General features: G+C 41.6%; 1 protein-coding gene and 1 pseudogene across 5 annotated transcripts in view; one reads left to right on the top strand and one right to left on the bottom strand.

Annotated features, from left to right (window-relative positions):
- LOC109434128 (pre-mRNA-splicing regulator WTAP) overlaps positions 1–14,623 on the bottom strand; it is a 43,998-nt pseudogene extending 29,375 nt beyond the window's left edge.
- FARS2 (phenylalanyl-tRNA synthetase 2, mitochondrial) overlaps positions 1–18,678 on the top strand; it is a 541,022-nt gene that overhangs the window by 201,317 nt on the left and 321,027 nt on the right. The window lies entirely within an intron of this gene.

Genomic DNA, 18,678 nt, shown 5'->3' with positions numbered 1-18,678 from the left:
TCTGGCTAGGTCTTATTTTCAGGGAAACACGGTAGTGTGCTTGAGCAATCTAAATTTTTCTAGTAGCTTCCACTTTCCCCTATAGAGGCATCTGGCATATCAATTAACCACCACATGGCCAGCTTTTCTCATCATAACATGAGAGTAAGAATTGCTATCTACGTTTATTTTGGAGGCTGTGAGTAGTCACGTGGTGTTCTGATCTCTTTCCATGAGATCGAATATCAGAAGAAAAGAACCTTCATTGTGTATAAGATAGTAACTATCAAATGAATATTAGTTTCACCTTTTCTCCTTCCTGTCTAAGCACACACCACCAGACGGCCCACAGGTGAGTCGCTTTTTAAGTTGGGGAGCTGTTGAGGCCCAGAAGTTCATGGGCAGTCCTGCTTTCAAAGATTGTCGGTTTTGAGAGTGTGCTTCTCAGTTTGGAGTTCATATCCATACTTGTTGCACTCACTGTCTGCATCTTTCTCTGGACTCTCATATCCTTGGGCGGCTCAACTTAGCTCCTTATTCAGAGGGCAGTGTTTTCATCCTTAAAATACCTCTAACACCTGGTATAGAGAAGGTCCTAAAAATATGGCCATTTTTTTCAGCGATAATCCTGACATATAGTTAGTCTTACCTTAGTTAATTCGATGAGTGCAGCTCTAAGAACTTGGTGAATTTATTTGGCAAGGTGTGGTTTCTCGTGGATTCATATAGTAGTTTTAAGAGCAAGGCTCTGGGCAAACTGCTCGGTCCTAATCTTCGCTCTGCATTTGCCATCTGGAAAAACTTAGACTGCCCTTCGTCCCTCAGTTTCCTTATTTGTTAAAATGGGGCTGATAATGCTAATGTTTATCTCTTACGGGTCTTAACAAGATTAAAAAAGATTACATATGGAAAACACTTTAGATTTTGGCGCACAATTAACTTTTGGTAAATGTTAGTTTGAAAATGATATTATTATTGTTGTTGTTATTGTTATTATTAATATAGTTCTCCAGACATCTCTGTTTCTTTATCAGTAAAATCAATGGGGTTGCACTGAAAGATTATTTCTAAGATTCCTTATGTCTTTGCCATTTTATAGTTCTGTGATTTTAGATATGCCTTGTCATGGTCGCTTTAAGGAAGTCACCAGAGGAAATGATAAGCCAGTTTTCAAAACATTTGATTTCTTAATGTGATTTACTTCAGAATTCCATTAAATACAACATACACTGTACAATGTTTATCACCCATTTTTCTTATTGAGAGATTGAGGCCGGTAGTAAAAACCAGCAGTCTCCAAATATCACAGCTGCAAGGGACCTGAGGCTCTACCATCTGCATAAAGTCTGTGACATTCTCAATCCAGGGTTTCTGGTGACATGTTACACACATCGAGATGAACTCTTTTCAAGAGCTACAATGTCGTGGAAACCCTGAGTGTCAGCAACATCCACATCAGTGATTTTCCTGGTGTTTCTCGTCCTGCAATGCACTGCAGAATAAGGCTCTCAAGCTGTGAGAGACTGCACATCTGTGCTATCAAAGCTGTCTTACTGTTTTAGAGCATGCCAGTTTCCCTGGCTTGTAGTAGGGAGAAACAAAAAACAAAAAACAAAAAAAACTTATCCATATAATGAAAGGAAAATTTGTGTGATGGTAATGTTTTATCTTATTACAATAACCAAATACCTTTTTTACATTCTCATCTAGTGTTTCATATTTAGAAAGAGAACTATTTAAGGATGATCTATAATATATAGAAAGAATACTCATTTTCTAAAACATAGTTTGACCAGAAATCTTTAAATCTGTTTCAAAGGGGGCCATTTCATTCATGAAATTTAATGTCATTTTGAATGCCACTATTTGATTTTAGCTTTCATTTTTTTCCTGTGTCTTCAGAATTGGTTAAAGATTCCCTACAGAATCACGAACCATTTTATTTCCTAACAGTTAGGAAATTCTTCAGAAAGGGATGCTGCAGTCTGTTCCTGTTGTTATACAAACTGATTGGAAAATAATAGTGAGAAAAGAATGAAAAGATAATATCATTTGTCTTTATGGGGTAATGTGTGAGAGATGTATTTGTGTAGTTCATATTCTCTTCAGAATAATGAAAGCGAAGGATTTCTGTATCTGGAATTTGTATCTGTAGATACGAGTCTAGATTTGCATTTGACTTAATGTCCTATAACTCCCTTATCCAGCTATTGTGCGACAGGAAAAATTTGAAAATATGTCTTCCTGACAATCTCGGTTTGTTGGATTCTAGTCATTTCAAGTCTCATGGGATTTGGGTCCTTGAAAAGCACCAGAGACTGACGTGAACCCCTTATACAAACGTCTTGCCAGAAACCTGTCTGTAGCCATTACTTCTTTCACTCAGACTGTTTCTTGGGGGCGCTCAGTGGCAGCCCCTCAGCCAGCTGCCCACATGGCAGCTATATGGCTCTCCCACGAGCGCCGTCACCGCCTGCCGCCCACTGCGGCCCCTTCCTGTGCAGAGCTGTGCTCCCTCTGCACCCCCTGTGCCCACAGCTCAGCACAGCTGCTCCTCTCTCCCATCTCTCGAAGCCCATGCACACTTCTGACTCCTCTGCTCTCTGTCCCTCCTGATGTCGGTTGAAAAGACTCAGTGATGGAGGTGACAAGTATCTAGTCCTGCCACTGGATCCTTTATTGTCCTTCTCCCAGACAACTGCGCAGGGCTGAGAAACCCCTTCTCCCCACTCCAGCAAGTCAGAATCCAGGAGCTCACTGTTAATTGGCGCCGCAGCAACTCACAGACCATCTGCGGGCTCTGGAATCTGGGCATGGAGGGTATTCTGCACCCTGCCCTGGTGCAGTAGGGTTTCTGTCAGTGCCCCTGACTCAGTACAAGGGTATACTGATGGTGTTCCATAAGAAACTGACAGGTGATGGATAAATATGTGGTCTTTTCTTCTAACAATAGAAGGTGTCGGTTTGGAGGAGAAAATTTATAAGATAAACAGAGTTCATAATTTTGGTTTTTCTTTCAGGAACTATTCATAGATTCCTTGATCAACAGCTGTGTTGAGTTCATTCTCCTCACAATGTGATTCTACTCAGTGTTCTTAATGGTTAACATAGCTTAATGCTTAACTCGATGGCTTTAGAAGATTTCAATGGCCTGGATTTGAATCCTCATTTTGTCACTTGTCTGCAGTGGGACCGCCCCACGATACTTATTCTCTCTGTGTCTCGTTCTCCTCGACCCCAAGTGGGAATAATATTGGTACTGATCTTATGAGTTATAAAAATTAAATAACGTTGCATGCAGGACACTTAGAACAGGTTCTGACTCAGAAAATTCACTAATTATTAGACTTTATTATTATTATTTAGTGTATTGTTATTGTTACTACTATGATTGCCAACGCCGTTCCAAAAGGAGTTAATTTTTAATCAGGAAGCAGAATTTCTTCAATATGCTGTCCAATTTCAGCTCCAAGCTGAACTTGTATTTGCAGTTGTTTAAATGTTGTTTAAGGGTCATCATTTATGTAATGAAGAAAAGGATTAAAGGGATGTTAAAATTGTTTTTTCATCTGTGCAATCTTTCGTTTATCACGATAAACTTCTAAGTGCATACAGGCACACACGTGGGTTTCTTCTGTAGTGTTACGCAATGTAGGTCTGGGTTTGTTCACACTAAACTCAGAAATGAAGTTGGGAACCAACTAGTGCTGCGAATTGTAAAACTTCCAAGAAAAAGAGGCTTTCTTTTTTGCCTGGCTCTTCTAGAAAACAGACCAATCAATAAGATCCTTTGATATCCTGCCTTTTCCCCTCCTTGTGCTAGGAGAAGGTGAGCAGGAAGTAAAAGGCTCCTTTTTTAAAATCCTTTTAATGTTCATTCACGATGCAAACTTGAGCACTTTGAATTTTCCAAGACCTTTTTACTCTTCTAAATAACTGTAGGTACCTTTGAACAGTCTTGGTGAAAGGCTATTCCACTGTAACAGCTCGCCTACCTGTTTTCTCTTCCTCTTTCCTTGCACCTTTCTTTCTGCACTTACTTACGATAAATGCCTGCTAAGCCAGAGTACAAGAATACTTGTTAGCACTGGGTGACCCCTCCACTGCACCCCTGTGAAAGGATTTCAGACACTGAGAGACTGACCTAGAAGCAGCAGTAGAGGGCGCTCGGCCCCTCATTTCATAATAATGGAGCCTGCACCAAGCATCTTTCATTTGAGGAGCTAAAAATGAATTGCACATATTAATTAAGTCTTGCCGAGACCTTGTTCAGTGTTATGTGCCTAAAATGAGTAGATCTTATTTTAATCTTGGGGAAACTGGGTATAAGGGGGAATTTCCCAAGACTCCAAAGGAGAGTCAGAATTTCAGTAATAACCCAGGAATCCTTCTTTTGCCTTTGCCTACTCTGACCAATATCCCAAATGTTCCTTCATTTAGGAAGAACCACAGGGAAAACCCAGGAGTTTTAATTTCCTCTTGAGCAGTTCCTTTAATGCAAAGTATATGAGACCTATGCTTTAAAAAAGTCAGTTACCCACAACACTGTATGACCTATTTTAAAATTAATCTTTTTTTTGTCAGATAGTTAATCTAGTGGCTCTTTGCTTGTAACCAACACAGACCCTTAAAAAAGGAAAATGAAAAATAAATAAATAGCGTCCCTGTAATCTGTGCAGGCAGATCATATTTTGTGTGATCTTGTTCTCTCCCATTATGTGGTGATTAGAGCAGGGCTTCAGTCGGCTGGAGGATTCCCCAAGGCAAGGTCTGGTCCCACCAGTGCACATGGCGTGCCCGTCTGACACCAGGGCGACTTGAGAATTGAGCCCTGGAAGCTGCAGTGCAGTGCAGCAGATGAGCACCAATGGTTGCCATGGAGATCGCTAATGCTGCTGCAACTCAAAGAAAGGGCACTTGCCGCAGCTCAGAAGCCGCCCGAAAACGAATGAGAAACAAGTGGGATTGAGAATAGGCCTCAGCTCCTTGTCCCACATGGAGTTTTAATTTCCTTTTCTTTCCTCTTCCTTTTTCGGAGAATAGATTGAAAACAAGGCTATGTTATAAAGCATACTCCGCACCCTCTGACCTCATGGCAGCCTGACATCCTTGCAATAGATGTATATTCATGACGATGCATGACTAATAGGACTGGGGGTGGGGGCCGGACGAGGCGCGTGCTGGCCCTTCTGGAGCCTGTGTGCCGCCTGTCACTGGGGTTTAGTAGGTACCTCGGGATTTGTCTGCAGCATATGCGCTGCTGTTAATGATTGAAAAATTACCACAACAATTAGTCACGGGTGGCTACAGGCAGGGCCCCCAAACGTGATGGACAATGTGATTAAATCCATGTATGTGACAATTAACTCTCCTGCAGGCTTATCCACCAAGGAGGGTGCCCGAGGGGTGAGAGCAAAGGGGAAGGAGAAGGAGGAAGAAAGGGATAACAAAAAGGCGCAGAGAGAATGATGCTGCAGAATGGATCAGATACAGCTGGCACGATTGGTCTTAATCTGATCCTGAATTAATCACAGTTTGATTAATCCTGGTTTTATTGCACCTTTCTACTGCCCATTTATTTATATCTCCCTTAATTTTATGGAGGCATGACTGATTAAATTCTGTCCATTCCATGTTTTTAAAAATTTTAAATCATGTCTCTCGATTGAAAGTAATGTTCTAGGTGGTCCAAGGTGCAATTATCACATAAAAGCTAAGCAGGCACCAGACACAGCATGTCATGAATCCCCTTATGTTTCACAGCTGAGTAACCCAGAATAAATATTTGTTTGCTCAATATTCTGCCTAAGCAGAAAAGAAGCTGTGTGATGTCATTCAGCTTGTTTATTTGGATGGAGGAAATAAGAGTACACACACACACACACACACACACACACACACACCTTGTTAAGTAAGAGGAACACAAATACAGTGTATGTCACATACAAAATTTTGTGCACAAGAAAAAACTGTTAATATTTGGATGAACTGTTTGCAAATATATATTTATAGCATAAAACGGTCATGTTATCCATAGATATGTTTATACTATTGTTTAAAATAAGAATAGTATGTACTGTTCTTATTTTGTTCTTGTTTTAGATGTTATTTTTGGTATTATTCATTTTTGTGGAAAAGACACTGCGTTTAAATAATGCCAAAGAGGTGGTAACACAAACCAGCATAAGCAAGGCCTCATGCTTTGTAATTCATGGACCTTGTGTGCACATGTGATTTCAGAATACCCCACTCTTAATTCCTAAGTGGGTATCTGAAGCTTTAGAAAACACTGAACTATATATACATATGGCTTTTCTTCTTTCTGTGTTCCTTAGGATTATTCCATTGCTCTTGTTTACTGAGTCATAGAAGACTCAGTTTTATTTTGTTTTGGTTTTTAACTTGCAGAGTAAAGTAGATGGGTTATCTGTGTTACTTGTATTTGAGCTCCATCTACCCAGGCATGTAAGGATAGAGAATCTGTTTGTGATGTGTGCAGCAGTGTCTCTCAACAAAGCAGTGAAAGAGAATAAGCAGACAACCCAGTATTTTACTGCTTTGGTGGCACGACACAGATGTTGTCCTGTTAGATACCCCTAGAAACTTGCGTCCCAAACTGCTGGTATCACCACCTTTTAGAGCACCAAGCAAGAAACCAAGTCTAGCTGTGGACGATTTGAGAACCGCAGGATTCCCTCGTTGCCAAATTTGTGCTCACCATGTCCGCCTCCCAATAACTAGGCCTTCAGTTCTGCCAGGAATTAACATGAAGGTAGGAAAACACTTCATTTATGAAATATCTTTTATACCTACCAGACCTAGGTAATAGCAGACTTCTTGAGCCACTGTCGCATTATTCTCTAATGGTACATGCTGCTGTCTATCTGTGTTTATTTCTTCTGGCGCTTTCATGATCAGGACCAGCCAGAGCTGTTGGTTCGTTTGTTTGTTCATTCATCGACTCATGTATTTATTACTTACTGAACAGGTGACATAACCCGGGCAATGTGCTCGGTACTTGAAGTGGAGATGAAGGTAGAAGATGGAGAGACTCAAACACATACCGAGGCTGCCAAAAAAATGTATACACATGACTTGTACTCATCTTTTGTTATTGGTGTATATTGAGTATTACAATTTTAATAGTTGTTTTCCTTTCTTATAATGTGTATACACTTTTTTTTGTCACTCTCTGTATTTTATGCGGAAGATGTGCTGTAAAGATAAGATATACACCAAAAGAACCATATGCAAGGTAGAAATTGGCAAGTGTTACAAGAGGAAAATTAGACACAGTGATGTGATTGTTTGCAGATGGGAGAAATTGCCTCTCCGTGGGTGCTGGAAGGTTTTGTGGCACTTGACTTGGTCTTTCAAGAGATTCACTCATAACCAGTGGTCAAAAGACTAGATTTCTTAGACAATTCTCAGAAAGTGTTGAATCGGATGTGTAGCCTTGAAAATAAGTATATTCTAGTTATGTGCAAGAAGGTGTGTGTAGTACTATTTAGAACATAACGACTTCAGTCCACAGCCTTCGAGGCCCTGCCTATCTTGCCCCTGCCTATTGCTCTGACAAAATCAGGCATTCGCTCCTTCCTTCAGATGTGAACCCTTATCTCACACCATATACAAAAATCAACTCACAATGGATTCCAGACTTAACCATAAGACTTGAAACCGTAAAACTGTTAGAAGAAGAAAACATAAGGGAAAAGCTTTTTGATGTTGGTCTCAGCAATTGTTTTTTTTTTTTTTGGATGACACCAAAAGCACAGGCAGCAAAAGCTAAAACAGACAAGTGGGGCTACATCAAAATAAAAAGCTTCTGCACAGCAAGGGAAACAGCAGAGTGAAAAGGCAACTCCCACATGAAGTGGGAGAAAATATTTTCAAGTCACTTATCTGATGGGGTAAATATCCAAAGTGCATAAGGAGCTCATACAACTCAATGGCAAAGCAAACAAATAACCTGATTAAAAAATGGGCAGAGGATCTGAATAGACATTTCTCAGAAGACTTACAGTGGCCAACAGGTACGTGAAAATGTGCTCAACATCACTAATCGTCAGGAAAATGCAAATCAAAACCTCAATGAAATCTTACCTCACACCTGTTAAAATGGCTACAAAAAAAAAAAAGGTAAGTGTTGGCAAGGATGTGGAGAAAAGGAAACCCTTGTACATTGTTGGTGGGAATGTAAATTGGTGCAGCCACTATGGAAAACAGTATGGAAGTTATTCAAAAAATTAAGAATAGAATTACCTGGTGACCCAGCAATTCCACTTCTGCGTATCCATCCAAAGGAAGTGAAATCAGGAAAAGAGATCCCTGCATTCCCATGTTAATTGCAGCATTATTTGCAATAGCCCAAATATGGAAACAACCTAAATTTCCATTGGCAAATTAATTGATAAAGAAAATGTGGTGTGTGTGTGTGTGTGTGTGTGTGTGTGTGTGTGGACAATGGACTAGTATTCAGCCTTAAAAAGAAATAAATCCTGACATTTGGAACAAGAATGAAATGAACCTGGAGGACATTATGCTAAGTGAAATAAGCCAGACACAGAAAGACAAATATTTCGCATTTTTACTTATATGTAGAATTTAAAATAGTCAAACTCTCAGAAGCAGAGAGTAGAAATGATAGTTGCCAGGGACTGAGAGGCGAGGGGGTGCGGGGAGATGCGGGTCAAGGGGTGCAGTGTCGTTTATGCCAGATGAGTAAGTTCAGGGTACAGCATGGTACTATAAAGTACTTGAACTTTGCCAAGAATGTAGATCTTAAGTCTTCTCACCACAATAAAAAACAAAATAGTAACTACATGAGGTGATGGATATGTTAATTAGCTTAATTGTGGTGATCATTTCACAATGCATATATGTATCAAAATATCAGGTACACCTTAAATAGTATATACAGTTTTTATTTGTCAATAATACCACATTAAAGATGGGGAAAATGGGAAAGGAAAAAAATAAGTAAAAAGAAAAAACATGACAAAAATAAGTATGGAATTTATTGTAAGAACACTGATTGTTATGGCAGCAACAGAGGCTTCAGGTAATTTCATTAGTCTGTTCTGGGACCAGATACTATCTAACCTGTCTGTCTACTCGTAGCTTTTTTCTGTTTTAAATAAAATTCTAAGATACTAGAGATAGAAATAATTTTCTAGATGATAATATAGCTTTCACATGTATGGTGCTTTTATAGATTATTTTCTCGGCCTGTTTTGGTAATAGTCAGGGACTGTCAATCCCATTTCATGAAATAAGAAGGCTAGAGATAGGGCAGTTAAGTGTCCTAATAATTAGTAACTGATGCACGTGTAGAACTTGAGCCTCCTATTTTCTAGTCCCTGGTGGGACCTGTTCATCTGTTAATCCCTGTCTGTGCTTCCAACACCAAGTAAAATAAACATCCAGAAGCGTAGGCAAGAAAAAAATGTTCAGACTGCCATAGTTCCCTCATGTTGACTGAGGGCACCCAGCTTGCAAGCGGAAGACAACAGCTGTCACCACTAAAATGGCTGATTCGGGTAGTAAGCTTGTTCATTCAGGGCAGCTTTCCCATCCGACCCCCAAGTGGGTGCTGGTTTGGCCTGTCTCATGACCTATTCTGAGAGACTGAATGGCCAAGTGATTGGAGTTTGGTCGTTGACGTCCGGTGGCCATATGCGTCCCAGGGCTCCCTGTTCTCAGCTATGACAGGGTGCACAGGCCCAGGGGGGAGAAAGCCTCATCCCAAATGCTCGTTGTACATGCAAATGTCTGTAGAAGCCTCCTGTCTTTTCTTGACTACAAAAATACGCCAATTATTGATACTATCACCTATTCATGTTTATTTTAATATGTGAAAGAAGTTTATATTATTTGTCATAGTAAAATGGTGACTTTCAAAGATTCGTTGTGGTAAGCTGAGTCTGCGTTTGCTGGACCTTGTGGGCGAACCTCTCACCACACTAAAGAAGGCTGGGCTTTCAGGGTGTGCTTGGTTCTCTGTATGTGATCCCTTTGTTCCGAAGTCCTCACTGGGGCCGCTATATTCAGCGTGTTGCCTACACAATACGATAGGTTTGTCTCTTTTCCTTGTTGGATAGTCATATGCTACTCATTCCATTCAAAATCTGTCATCTTCTATTCTGGTAGATGCCGTCATGAAAGAGGCTCCGTGACAGAATATGTCTTAGGGGTCTCACCAGGGATCCGGTTCTACTCGGCAGTCGTGTCCTTATGTGTCACCACTGGGCAGTCTCTTCCTGAAAACCCCGGGACAGGAAGGTCTCCAGCTACTCATCCAGTTCTGTCTCCCAGCAGGATCAAGCCATTTCTGTTATGTAGTTGTTTCTCTTTTCAATGTTATTGACCTTTCAGGTTCCCAATGTCTACTTTTCATAGTATATCTACAAAAGTTATAGCCTCGTATAACGATTGCTGTTACCGCTGAAATATGCATAATGAAACAGTTGCCAAAGCGCTGTGCCATGCTCGAGTTCAGCTGATACAGAACATATGAAATTCCAGAGTAATGTTAAAAAGCCTCTGGTTTGAACTAATAGTACTGACTACCTTACAGCTTAGTTGTAAAGGTGAACTGAGAACTTCAAAGCAGTTAAGTCTAACCCTGCACAGCCATGCCTACATATCCAGTCCCAGGTGGACACCAGCTGACCATGCGATTGCACCCTGTTCTCGTGTAGCCCTCTGCAGCCGAGGAACCGGAGGGAAGGGTGATGGGGAGAGCTAGGGACCAGTAGGCTGTTCTCTCAGATCTGTGGGTGTGGCTCCTCCACCTGCCCACTGTAGCCAGCAGGCGTCCAGCAACCCAGGATACACACACCTGCATGGTGTGTATCACGCACGCACACACACACACACGCACACGCACACCCCTGAGGCGGACTAGGCTGAGAAGGGCAAGTAATGGTTTGTGTACAATTGAAGAGGGCGGGTAGCTGGGAGACTCCCGGGGCAGTTAGCTCATCTGTTTACAGATAAAGTGACTAAAGTACCTGTAAGACCAAGACATGACGGGGATGTAGAGCGTCTGTGGCAGCTCTAGGGTCATATCTCCTGAGGCCAGGTCAGTGCGGCTTCCACTGAGTCCTGCCAAGGGCTCGGTGCTAAAGACCTTGCTGGGGCCCCTGGTTTATGCTGGTACTGTTGGAGGCAGATGCTTTTTCAAAGTTAATTTCAGGCTTTGCATTTAATTTGTTATAGTTGTCGTGATGAAATCTTGGGTTTTCAACATGCCAGTACACAAACCTCTGGTAAATGGAGTATATGAGCCATTAGGTCTCATTCTCTGACGTAGAAAGGTATAAGTTCTGGGTACAGAGCAGGTCATGAGTACTACTTCTTCCTTGGGCCTGGGGGACACCTGAGCAGCTGTGGCTGGGCTGTAAGGACCATGGTGCTGCTGGACCTGCCTGCAAGCTGCTGTCTCCCTGCTCCCTTCCCACCCAGCGTGGTGGCTACATTTATCAAACTGCAGAGAGAGACCCCATAATCTGTTGCGTATCTGGATATGCTCAAGGCGTTTGGTAGAAGAGTCCCAGAGGCCCTGTGAGTGACACAGAAATGTGGGCTGGGCGGAATAATGCATTTACTGAGATTTGTGTTTATTTGCACAGATATTCCAGAGTCTGGATTATCAGTTTCGTGTTAATCTGCAGGCATGTTTATTGGAGCAAGGCAGAGCTTGCCTTCAGACTTGTCTTGCTTCCGATGTCTATCACTGACTTTGATGAAGACACGTTTATCAAGTTGGCAGTTGACATTTGCCTGGGAGGGACAGCTGATATGATTAGTGATTTGATTTCGAGTCAAGAAACCTCGATAATCTGAAATGTGCCAGAAATAGCAGGGTGAAAAACAGTAAAGATAAATGTAAAGTCTTTAAATTTGTTTTAAAAAATTAATTGCACAACTCCAGGGTGGGAAGAACTGGAGGATGTAATTTGTCAAAAATTCAACATGAGTGAAGTTCATACAAGGCAGTGGAGAACAGGAGATGATATCACAGAGGCAACGTGCAGTTCAAGGGAAGTCTTAACGCTTAGCAGACCACATCTGGATGGTTGTACGGAAAAATCCCTCCGTCGCCTCAGATACACTAGAATTCAAAGATTGCTAAATGGTATGTCTAGTTGAATGTACTAAGTGAAAATATTTCATTGCAAGATGACATACATAACTTGTGGATAAACTATTTGAAACAGAGAAATGACTATTTCAAAACATGTCTTGGGAAATTGTTAAAAATTTAGAGAAAGCCCTGCCCTTTGCTCTCTGCTTCCTGTCTCTCTGCTACCCCCTACCAACCCTGACATGGAAACCTCCGCTACCACTGTTACTGAGAACAAGGCTACCAAATAGGTGTCGCCTTGATTTCTTTATTGACAAAAATTTTTATCCTCCTCGCCCCCTGCACCCTCATGTTTAACTGTAGGGTGAATGTAAAGTGTTTTAATGATTCCCTCTAAAGTAGGCTTCTCTCGGCTCTATAGAGAACTGTAAAAATGAAAACAAAAGCGTGTCTAGTTGAATTCATTCTACAAAATTAAAAATGAAAGCACTGTAAAAAAATTCTCTTTTGCAGTTAGCCTGCAGCTTAGTGTTTCCTGGCAGCAGGAAAGGGCGGTCAGTCCTTTTTGCCTGTCGTACACCTCCCTTTCAATTCCATCTCTCCCTCCTGGAAAGAAAAATATTCTGGCACGAGCATCTTTTCGTCGTTTCTGTTTAGAACGTGTGCCACCTGCCTCCAGGCCCAGGGGAGCCCTCCGTGTGTCCCTGCCCATGCACACCACATGGTGACATGCACACCACATGGTGACATGCACACTGTGCCAGGCTGACTTGCTAATTGCCTGGGGACAAGGGGAGAGTCGGCATCGGGAGGGGAGGGGCACCACAAAGCGTTTAGCCGCAGTCACCTACTTGTTTATTAGCTCGTTCAGGCGCCTGTGCTGTCAAGAAGGAGAAGAAAAGGCCTGGGCACATTGCAAGCTGTCAGTTGGACACAGAGTGTGAGTTATAATTACCGCCACAGTTTCTTTTCCTTCTTCTTCTTCTTTGGGTCCCCTGGGTTCATTATCCTTTGGCTTGGGGAGTGGGGAAAGTGACTCTAACCATTTATAGTCAGTAGTCCAGGATCTGTACCCATGTAGTTGACTCTTCAAAAGAAAAGAAAACTATGACATAATCTCTTATACCAGTGCCATTGTTTTTCAGAATCATGATCTTGGTTATTAACTGCTTTAGTCATGCACAGCTTTGCAAGAATTTTCTTTAAAATTTTTTGCTCATTATTTCAGCATATGCAGCCATTTTCTCCTAGGAATCTGGAGTGTCTGTGTGAGTGCATCTTCTCACAGGGATGCCTGGGCGGGTTGGAACGGCAGGCTCAGTGGAAAATATCCCCCTGCTTCCAAACACACGCTCCCAGTCTGCTTCATGATGCCTGAATTTCCCACTTCGAAAGGTGGCCCTCATGGCTTCTTGCTCCTCTGTTCCAAGTGTAAGAAGTGCAAGGATCCATGGCTAGCCCTGGCAGACTATCCGTGTAAGCTCCTTCTTGGCATGAATGAGTTCGTAAGACTTTTCTGAGTGGACATCTGGCCAGTGTGGGTGAGCCTCTTGAAATGCAGAGGGAGGAATGCCAAGGAGATACAGTCTTCTTTGAAATTCTCAAGTTTTTTATTGGTAAAATGTAAATAATAATGTCTGTCTCACAGGATTGTCAACTTAAATCTTTTTTGGAATCAGATGGGAAATAAATATCACATTTTAAAAATTCTAGGAAGTAAAGTGTTTTCCCCACATTTTTGTATTTCAGAAGTCAGTATTTGTCTTAACAATCTGTATCATCCTTCAATTATTTTGGCAGTATTATTTTCTTTCCTAATGGTAAATAAATAATAATACTGCAGCATCTTCTAATCAGCGACGTCTCAGGTTTGATGGAACAGGTTTACCTGATCGGGGCTGTTACTGGATTCAGTGCAACGACATGAGTAGTGCAGAGCTTTGCAAATGGCCATTCCATTCGGCTGGAACTGGGCCCTTGATCCTGCGCCTCGTTAGTGGAGGCATGAACATGCACAGAGGTTTGGAATCCTTCCTTGTGATCGATGTCTGGTGTGCCATCTCCTCCTTCCTGCCTGCCTTTCACTGGCTTACAGATGGTGAGCACCGGTGCCCCTGGGGGTGTGCTGGGAACAGGATTCCTAGAGGTGAAGGGCAGTCTTTGCCCTGAGGGAGTTCAGAGTCTAGTGGAGAGAGACAGACTGGTGAATACACACTTGAAAGTCATTGTGAGGGGTGTTGAGGCTGCTGGGGGAGCACAGAGAAAAACCATCCAGCTCTGTTGTGGGTGGGGAGAGCAGGACAAGCTTCAACAAAGACACCACTCAGGCTGAGGCCTAAAGGATGGTGCAGGGCCAGCCAGGGAAATTCACTGTTGGCACTTTGAAGAAATTAGGATAGGGGAAATAATGCTTGTTCTTGTGGGCAGAGAAGCCTGCCTTGGTTCACTGCCTTACCACCTCAGCCCAGCTCTGAGTTCAGCCATAGCTGTGCTGGGAAGAATAATGCAAGCGCAGACTCACCTCTGCTGCCACGGGTGCTGAGCAGGCCCCATGTGCAAGAGCTTCCGTGACGCGCAGGCCTCAGCTGAAGGAGCGGGAACTGATGGATAGGTGCCCCCAGCTGACAGTTCCTGCAGGTCTTCTGTGTGGTGGCTTTGAGCTCCTACTGCTCGCGGTAGCAACCTTACAGCACACCTTTGTTTTAGCTTTTCTTTTATCACTCTCCCTGCATCCTCATTCCATCTTTCAGGAGTTTCCTCCCCCCAAAACCTGCCTGCAGCAAAGTCTTTGTCTCAGGCTCTGCTTTGGGAGCAACCCAAACTAATTCACTACCGTGTTTCCCCGAAAATAAGACCTAGCCAGACTATCAGCTCTAAGGCATCTTTTGGAGCAAAAATTTACCTTATATTAAAATAAGACTGGGTCTTATGTAATATAATATAATATAATATAATATAATATAATATAATGTAATGTAATATAATATAATATAATATAATATAATATAATATAATATAATTAATATAATATATAATACTGGGTGTTATATTAATTTTTGCTCCAAAAGACACATTAGAGTTGATGGTCCGGCTAGGTCTTATTTTCAGGGAAATACGGTACTGAAATGATTTCCGCAGCAATTACTTGAAGCCTGTATGGAAAAGATTGAGAATATGCTATAAAACTGCCTGACCAAGTGGGTCTAAATGATGAAGAAGAAGAGTAAGTCAAGGAAGGCCGTTAGACAAAGACAGCCAGAGCTAACTAGATAGAAGGTAAATATACACATGCATTTCTGCGAGGTGTCATCAAAAAATATGGTGAATGTTTATATTTAAAAAAATTTATTACAGTAAAAGACACATTGCCATTAATCCCCTCAAAATACTCTCCCTCTCTTCGAACACACCTATCCCATCGTTCTTGCCATTTTCTGAAGCAGTTCTGGAAGTCCTCTTTCGTGAGTGTCTTTAGTTGCACTGTCACGGCTGCCTTGATGTCCTGAATCGATTCAAACCATTTTCCTTTCAAAGTCATTTTGACTTTGGGGAAGATCCAGAAGTCGCTTGGTGCCACATCTGGTGAATAAGGTGGATGAGGACACATGGTAATATTTTTGTTTGACAGAAATGGCTGTATCAGAAGCGATGTGTGACAGGGAGCGTTGTTATGATGGAGAATGAAGTAAAGACACTCACAAAGAAGGACTTCCAGAATCTTCCAGAATGGCTTTAGAAAGTGGCAAGAGTGATGGGATAAGTGTGTTCAAAACAAGCGGGAGTATTTTGAGAAGGATTAATGGCAATGTGTCTTTTACTGTAATAAATTTTTTTATTTAAACATTCAACTTATTTTTTGATCATACCATATAAGTCTTTATGTATTTCTGTATAATTTGTGTATTTATACAGAAACACGCAATTTCATTAGGTTTAATCCAAACCATCAAGGCCAGAATACTCCAGGTGAAACAGGAGATTTGGAAATTTAAATTGCCAAGTAAAAGTTCCAGGCAAACACATAAATAAGTGATTCAATTGTCAGATGGGCTAATGGGAGCATATGGAAGAAAGTGTTCACAAAATAACCACGAGTGAGTTTAATTTATGGTACCATGCAGGAATTTTATTAGTAATTAATAGAAATAACTTGGTAATGGTTTTATGACATTGGTGTATCACCAATGAGAAGTTAGAACAAAGTATGATCTCCCTCCTTCATGTATTTGAGTCTAGTAATCAGAACTGTGTGAGTGTACTAGAACTTTCGGTGATGATGGACATGTGCTGTCTGCCATCCCTGTGATAGCCACTAACCACATGTGACTGTTGAGCTTGAGTTGCACATGAATGCAATTGAGGAACTAGATTTTTAAATATTATTTGGTTTTGATTGGCTTGACTGGAAATAGCCACATGCAGTCACACTGGCTACCTTGTTGTACAATACAGTAAGTATAGAGCATAAGAGAAGGGTACAAAATACCAATGGCTCATATGTAACCTATAGAAAAATCTGAGGTAAAGCAATGGGCCCAGAGCAAAAGAGTTTAGTTTGCCAGACACTTCAGTCCCAGAGGCCCCTGCGGTCCCCACAGTCACAGGAGAGGTGTGAAGGACATCAGAGAGGAGACCCGGTAGCTGCTCATAGGCCGCAGTGAGTTTCCAAAGGATCTCAGTGGTTGCTTGGAGAGTGGTGTCCTCCTTCATGCATGCACCCGCCGGAGGCAGGTATCGGGGAACAAAGCTGCTCATACTTTTGAGGGGGCCTGGACTCCTAGGAGCTGTGTTCTCTTGATTTTCAGGGCCTCCTGCGAAAAGCCACCCTACCCTTCAGAGACTGCTCATGTTCCAGAAGCTGCAGACAACCCTGAAGGAGCACTGGCCCCACCTCCCCCTCTGCACCCACTTAACTTGCTGGAAAAAGAGAAGCTTTCTCCCAACGAGGGAGGAAACGCATGGCCTTAGCTATTCTGCTTGAATCAGTCAAGCTTAGGTGGTGCTCATACTTGTACCATTTGGTTTTTCTTCACTACATTTTTCTTCAGCTTCTATAGAATCTGTCTCATAGGTAAATCACTGGGCTTGAGTTGCCACTTCTTTGATGTAGCACTGAGCCCTATTGTGTCTCAGTTTTCTCCTTTGTACAATGGGCATCCTTGCTCATGCAGCTGCTTTAAGTAAAACATGAGGTAGTGAATGCAGAAGCAGTCTGTCAATGGGAGGTGTTGTTTTGGTGGCTGACTGCACGGACCTTGATTAGGACATATTTTGGTCAGCATTTTTTGCCTTTGCGCAGACTTGGATCACTTAAATACTGTATTGATAAATGCGAAAATGCTCACATGATGTGATTTTGAATGTCATGCTCATACTTTTAAGATGAAAACTGCAAACAGCCTGGGTGTGAACGCAGTGATTGTGGTGGTGAAAAGGGTAGCTCTAGGCCAGGGGTCTGTAGACGTTTTCCGTAAAGGGCCAGATAGTAACTATTTTAGGCTTTGTGGGCCATATCCTGTCTTAGTTGCTTCTTCTTTTCTAAAAGCCTTTTAAAATATAAAGCATATTATTAGCTCTTGGTCATACAGAAACAGACCCTAGAAACAGGCCTGTGCCCGAGAGATTGATGACCATGGTCTGTCCAGTCCAAAATGGTGGCCACCAGCCACATGTGGCTAGGAAAGTGTAAATTTATTACCATTGAAAATTTAATCAGTCACATTAGCCACATTGCAGTGCCTAGAAGCTACACGTGGCTGGTGGCTCCTGAATCGGACAGCACAGATACGGACACCAAGATATGGAAACAACCGAAATGCCCATCAATAGATGATTGGATAAAGAAACTGTGCTACATTGATACAATAGAGTATTACTCAGCCATAAAAAAAATGAAATCTTACCATTTGCAACAACATGGATGGACCTAGAGAATGTTATGCTAAGTGAAATAAGTCAGACTGAGAAAGACATATACTATATGATCTCACTTATATGTGGAATCTAAAGAACAGAATAAATGAGCAAACAAAACAGAATATACATCCTTTTTAAGTGCACATGGAACATTTTCCAAGACAGACCACGTGTTAGGTGACAAAACAAGTGTCAATAAATTGAAGAATATTGAAATCATATCAAGGGTCTTCTCTGATCACAATGGTATGAAACTAGAAATCAATTACAGGGGAAAAAACCCTGAAAATCATATGAGCACATGGAGGCTAAATAACATACTACTAAATAATGAACGGGTCAGCAGTGAGATTAAAAAAAAGAAGTCAAAAGATGCTTTGAGACAAATGAAAATGACCCCAAATCTATGGTACACAGTGAAAGCATTTCTCATACGGAAATTCATAGCAATACAGACATTTCTCAATGAGCAAGAAAAATCTCAGCTAAAACAATGAAACCTTACACCTAAAGGAACTAGAAATAGAAGAACAAGCAAAGCCAAAAGTGATCAGAAGAAAGGAAATAATAAAGATCAGAGCAGAAACAAACAAAATGGAGTCTAAGAAAACAGTACAGAAATCAATGAAACCATGAACTGGTTCTTTGAGAAAATAAACAAAATTGAAACATTTTTAATCAGAATCATCAAG

Source organism: Rhinolophus sinicus, linkage group LG06 (assembly GCF_036562045.2).
Source record: "Rhinolophus sinicus isolate RSC01 linkage group LG06, ASM3656204v1, whole genome shotgun sequence".
Classification (NCBI taxonomy): domain Eukaryota; kingdom Metazoa; phylum Chordata; class Mammalia; order Chiroptera; family Rhinolophidae; genus Rhinolophus; species Rhinolophus sinicus.
The sequence above is the reverse complement of the archived record's forward strand: the minus strand, read 5'-3'. Positions and strand labels throughout refer to the sequence as shown.